The sequence below is a fragment of the Sinocyclocheilus rhinocerous genome, unplaced genomic scaffold (genome assembly GCF_001515625.1).
Source record: "Sinocyclocheilus rhinocerous isolate Xijiao unplaced genomic scaffold, SAMN03320098_v1.1 scaffold326, whole genome shotgun sequence".
Lineage (NCBI taxonomy): Eukaryota > Metazoa > Chordata > Actinopteri > Cypriniformes > Cyprinidae > Sinocyclocheilus > Sinocyclocheilus rhinocerous.
Window position 1 is genome coordinate 161,614 of NW_015647024.1, and position 6,455 is coordinate 168,068.

Sequence of the window (6,455 nt, forward strand, 5' to 3'; positions counted from 1 at the left end):
TACAAAATTACTTTATATTATTTAATAAAATAATAAATAATCATTACAAAGCATTTTCGGTTTCGGGTTTCGGCCCAGAATTTTCATTTCGGTGCATCCCTAGATGTAAGACTACATGTTTTATTTAATTCAATTTAAATTTAACAGTAATTTACTTTCAAATGACCCAATTGCTGAAGGGTCTGCACAAGGTTTGCAGGAGGCCTCTGGTGATTCCCACCCCTAGTTTATTGCAGATGTGAAATGAGACAAGTGCAGTTAGACCCGTCTCTGTGAAATACTCATTGCTCAACAGATGTCTTTGTCAGAGCGCTGCAGCAAGTATGTCATTTGCTATTAAGCCTAGTGTTTTTACTTCTATGACCTTGCGAAGCATCATCCCTGTTTCAGATCGATTTATTCTCAATATCAACTCTAGTGTGTCTTTAGTCAGTCTGCAAACTTCAAGGCAAACGCTGACAAAGAAAGCCTTAACATTACGAGAAAACAAGTTTTCTCCATCCGCATTAGTCCATTCATCACTAAATCACTGTGACTTTGCTTCTTCAAGAAAAAAAACTCCTTCCTGTCAGCTAAACGGCCAAAAAGTAGCAGAAGTGCTGAAGTTTTGTTTGTTTAATCAGGGCTTAGGTGACCTCATGCGGCTCAGATCGAGAGCGTTTTCATCCGTCAGGTCCGGTCCTCAGAGAGCAGCGGATTAGTTCAGAACGCTCACCCTTCTCACGCATCTTCTGTCAATAACCGCCGCCAGACCTGCCTAAACTCCTCCCGTTTCCCAGCTTTCTTCAGGTATTTAGGGTTGAGAGGAGAAGCTTATGTCAACGCATCCACCATTCCTGAGATCCTCAAACCCGCTCTCATCCGCAGTTCTTCACAGACACAAACTTTAATGAGAGTTCTATGCAAATCGCGCCCTCTGTCAGCTTAGGGATTTGACTCAGAACAACTCGTCTATTACAGGAGAAAAACATGGGCCGTAGAAAGTCAGGGACTCGCTTAGAGATTCTGTGGGTGTGGATGTGCAAAACACTTCCCTGTCCAAGACTTTAACACATTAGAACTACAGCTCTTGTGTTTATGTGATGAAAACTATTAGATATGCTTGATAAACTATTACCTAACATAAAATGAACCTAGCATATTCTTAAGGCCGTGACACACCAAGCTGATGGTCAGCGACCGGCCAATGCCAGGCTGTTGTTGAGTGTCAGCTCAGTTTTTGTGGTGTGTTCTGCACTGTTGACACTCGTTGGACCCCGTCTGCAAATGTTTGGTTGATTGATCATCACCAAATCAGCACCGGGCAGTCGGTCGAGATGTTTGATATCAACTCTTGATCGGGCTCCTCTGACGTGATACCCATGATAGCTGATGAGAGCGAGCGAGCGGCACATACTGTGGTACATGTAAAAGCAACTAATTGCTGTCTGTAGCCCTCAGATGATTATGTTACCAAGTGGCATTTTGTAACTCCATTGTTTGGAAACAATTCTAGCCAGAAAAAAAAACTAATAATAATAATTTCTTGTTCTATGACCCTCAAATTTGACTTTTATACTCTTGTGGCTTTGGGTCTGCTGTAATTTTATGTAACACTGGCACATTTATTATTACTATTTTGTATTTTATTTATTTATTTATTTATTTTTGTGATAAAAATGTGTTCTGCAAAAAATGACATATATATGATTTCATTATATACTGTACTTCATCATTACATATTATATCTCTTTCAACTTTTACATGTTTAACTTGTATTAATTCCACAACTGTGCACATAATCCAAAGGGTTGAGTTCAGATATGTGGTTTTCATGATTAGGTTTAAAAGGGTGTGCAGTTCATTCACCTTTCACTGACCAAACTATAAAAAAATAAACAAAAATAATATATTTTTCAGAATGTGTTTTTTTTCCATACAATGGAAGTCACTGTGAAAATGCTTAGTCTTGTCACACTGGTTATTTTCATCCTCCCTGTTTGACACACTTTAGTTCTAGACCTCGTTAACGACTCACTTTTGCATTATTCAAAACATTATGATACACAGCTAAAAATGGGCATCATTATTGTCTGTGCCATCACTGAGCTGCTCTGCGGAGAGCCCTTTTATTTCTGCATGGAAAGGTGTGTATATATAGGCATGCTCGGGAGACATGCTCCTGTGACTGGTGTCCACACAGAAAGTGTCTGACAGATCTGAGACGCGTCTGCTCTCCTCGGACGCTTCAGCAAACACATCACAAACCTGCAGGCTTGCTGTGCTGCGAGTCGCTCACACTGATGAAACAGCCCTGCATCAAACTGCTTATTATTCTGCAAATCACATTCATTTTTTCATCTTGGACAGAGATAATCGGCTGCGCGAGGATGTCTTGCATGAAAATGAAGGCAACCAAACTCGTTTAGCTGCCAAAATGGAAACCCAAGAGAAAAACAGCATCTACATTCAAATCCAAGCGCTGCCTTCCACATGCAGACCTGTGCTGCGGGAAAACGAAACCGGCGAAGGGATCAGGACCCAAACAACTTGCCAAATAAATGAATAAATGGACATGAAATATAAATTTGAGTGTTCATTATTTTATGTAAAACAAAACAGGTGTGGAGAGATACGAGAGAAAACCAGCATCATTTTAGACAAATATTATTCAATCACAAGCATGTGCTCCAGAGAGAAAGGTAATAAACTATAATAAGCACTGCTTAAGGACCCTCTTTATATTAGACTTTTTTCAGTGAACTGATTCACTGAACTGAACTCAATTGTGCCATCACTCAACATTTTTCATTATTATTGTTGTTTATTAATATGCATTGTAATAGTGGTGCATAAAAATGAACATTATCAAATATATTCCTTCCTTGTGTTCATTTGTGTGGAAAGCATTATCAGTTTTTTACTGTATTTTATGTCTTGCATTTACAATCAACCTTTGAAGCCACTTCAGCAATCATTTTTTTTTTTGCATCAAAATTGAACATTGCCAGAAGCCTGAAAACAGTGCGATATAATGGTTTAAGTTATATCACCAAGCTGTTTATTACTGCAGCGTTTCTTGAAGGGGCTTCCTGAGGAGTCACCATCAGTACAGCAGAAGATGGTAATTAAGTAGGTTAAATACAGAAAAGCCTGCGGGCTGAGTTTATCTGATTATCCAGGTGTAATCCCAGGTCTCCTCACTGCTATCTTTCTCAGATACAGCATGAGCTGACGCTGCCCAATCTCAGATTTCTGCATCTATCCTCTCAGAGACCATCACTGCTGCTCAACCTACACTTTTCCTTCATTAAATGTGGTCTCAAAAGAGCAGAATAACTCCTGCGGCCTTTCATGCTGACGCACAAAAGGTTACAGCAACAGGATAATACTGAAGACAGTCTAGTGTGCATGTCTGTCTTCTGCAGAACACAAGAATGACTAGAGTCCAAACAAACTGTCGTCGTGCACTCTTAAAAATCATGTCTGGTTTCCCAAAGAGCCTTTCAGTGATCAGTTCTTAAGAGAAGCATTTATTTGAAGATTTAAAAAATCTAAAAAACAGTTTGTGGAATGGAAAGTTACAGTTGGATGTTAAAGGTTCTTCATGCAACCAGCAATGTCAATAAACAACCTTTATCATATAGTGTCATATAGGTTTTGAATGACTTGAGGGAGAGTATTTTTTGGTGAACTACTCTGTGAGAAATAGCACTTTCCCTGCACTGGTAATGTCATCTGTAAAGCACTGCTGATCCTTTGACACGAATGTTTGTTTTAGAAGTGTATAATACACATTAATACAAAGAAATAAAACTAGGAGACATTAAGCTAACGCTCAGGCATCATTACCCCACCAAACTGAAAGATGACCTCTGAAAGATCTGTCCACGCAGCGGTGACTGATGACTGTGCTAATAACCTTTCCTCTAGGGGACTAAGAGAACTAATATGAGGTAAAACTAACATGCCTAATTATATTTCAGGGTCTGGAATGAAGAAAGCATCTATAACATACACACACAAATATGACTCGTCACACAAGCTGTGCTAATGCATTGAGTAAGCTGAATGACTGATGAATATGTAATGTGATATGCATTTCACATAAAAATATGGTCAAAATGGAAAACCTAGCTACTGCACAATCCCACATGTGTGTATTATGTTGCACATTCATGTTCATAAGACATCCAGGAACGGGTTTAACCTGCAGAGTATTTGGATGTCGTTAGGCCTGTCACGACGACCACTTTCTGCTGGGTGATTTATTGCTCCAGAAATAATTGTGATAAACAATATTATTGTACGTTTAAGACCATTTTATGCCACTGATGATATAATGATAACATAAATAGCATGATAATGTAAGTACATCCTTTCAAAGAACAAACACTTTTTAATTCTTAATATGTAGACATTTTAATTGGAATGACAATATATATATATATATATATATTCTAAATGAATAAACAAACTTTTAACAAAAAAGTGCAAAGTATCAACAAGTGCAACAAACAGTGAGTCAGTTTAGACTTTCAGGAAGGAAGTCAGTAACACTGGAGGAATTTGTGAACGCGAGGACCTTATTGCTTATATAAAACTCTTTCTGCACATTAAAAAGTTTAAAGCAAAAAAAAAAAAAGATTATTTATTAATGTTACTTTTTAAGCTATGCTTGTGCTAGCAGCTAGAAAAATAGTCCCTGACCAAAACAGCAAGAAAACGTTCAGGTGTAACACCTCATTTGATGGAGCGCAAATAAAACAGAGAATATGATCTGTTCTCACGCGCTGTTATTTATCTTTTAATGCAATATATGATATTTGCTAACTCACGTACATCTGCTATCTCTCAGCATGAGAAAATGTTCATTTTCCACTCTTTAGTTTAAACCAGACTGGTTTGCGGTCTGCCTAATATAAAAGCACCATTACACAGTGCAAGTCGATGAACATACAATAACTTTTTAATAATATTCTTTAGTTTCTTTAACAGAGGGAAGGGCGTGGTCTCCAAACTGCAGGTGGAGGATGCAGACATAACGCCAGCAGGAGTCACTCATACTCAAAACACAGCTACTGACCAATCAGCATCCAGGACCAGAGCTATCCGTTTTATATACATAAGAGCAGTGATGAAGAGCACCTGTGTCAGGGTTGGGTGAAGAGATGAAGTGAGGACTCAACTGTGCAAAGAAGATGGGCTATTTATTAATAAAAAATAAAACAAAACCAACAAAAACTACCCCGAGGGGGAAAACAGGCAGGCAGGCCGGGACAGGGAACAGCACAGCAAGGCAAGGCAAGGCAGGATCAGACAAGACGGGAACTAACATTGGTATATATGATGACGAACTGCACAGGGAGAAAGAATAAATAGCAAACAAGGCAGGTACTAAGAGAGAACAGGACCGGTGGGGCAAATGAGCCAATGATCAGGTAACAGACAATAGACATGAGAGCACATGGCACACAGAAACAAACAAAACAAAAGCCATGTGCTCTCACAAACCCAAACCACAAGCACACGGCCAGCAAAACAAACACAAGCCATGTGCTCGAACAAAACAAGACACTCTTCAGCCGCGTGTTCTCACAAAACATGACAACAGTAGGGTTGGGTATCATTTGAATTTCATCGATTCCAATTCTTTTCGATTCCAATGTGATTAAATAATGATATCAAACATTTATACTGTGCCTCTTTTTTGCAAACCATTTACTGGAGCTCAATGCCATGAACAAAATCAACAGGCTACATACAATCTGGACTCTTTAAGAGCTGTTTGTGTGCAAAATAGAGCTGCATGATTCTGGATAAACTGAGGGGGGGGTTCTTTTTTTACCCCCAGTGGAAGTTGTGGTTCTCTCATGATTCTGAAGAGAAAAAAAAACATTAGACGACTAAACAAAATCACATGTAATTTATGAATGAATGATTCAGTGACTCACTCAAGATGTACTTGATTCATTACTGGATGAATCAGCATTCTTGAACCGAATCTCTTGTATGATTCAAAGACAAATACATTTTAACAGCCCCTTTTCGCCACCTACTGGCGTAACAATGTAATTGACAAATCTTGATTTGAAGTGTCACATTACTTTCAAAAGGTGATTTACTCTATTTTAATCGTGAGTTAATATCTGAACTCTAAACTTTTATCCCAGTACTTCTGTGATTTGAGTGTTTGTAACAGAAATAATTACACTGTGTGTCTGAAAAGACTGAAGCTGTTTCATTCAAAGTTTCATTCAAAGTTCTCATGATGGCGCCGACGCTGATGGCTGCCTCCGTGGCGTGCTCCGCAGTTGTTTTTATGTTTTTGTTAGTTTGTCCTGTCTTTAGTTATATTCCTGCAATCGGTTTCACCAGAGACGAATTGCTGGACATTCGGAAGTACACACCACCCGATATTTCACCGGTTTTTGATTATTCTGATGTTTTGCTGGACATTGTAGTCAGGGGAGCTG

At 38.7% G+C, this 6,455-nt stretch overlaps 1 protein-coding gene and 1 long non-coding RNA gene across 2 annotated transcripts in view; one reads left to right on the forward strand and one right to left on the reverse strand.

Moving 5' to 3' along the window:
* Window positions 1-6,455, reverse strand: part of lrfn2b (leucine rich repeat and fibronectin type III domain containing 2b) — an 81,962-nt gene that overhangs the window by 56,955 nt on the left and 18,552 nt on the right. The gene's annotated exons all lie outside the window — the stretch shown is intronic.
* LOC107708310 (uncharacterized) overlaps window positions 1-6,455 on the forward strand; it is a 15,264-nt gene that overhangs the window by 8,354 nt on the left and 455 nt on the right. The gene's annotated exons all lie outside the window — the stretch shown is intronic.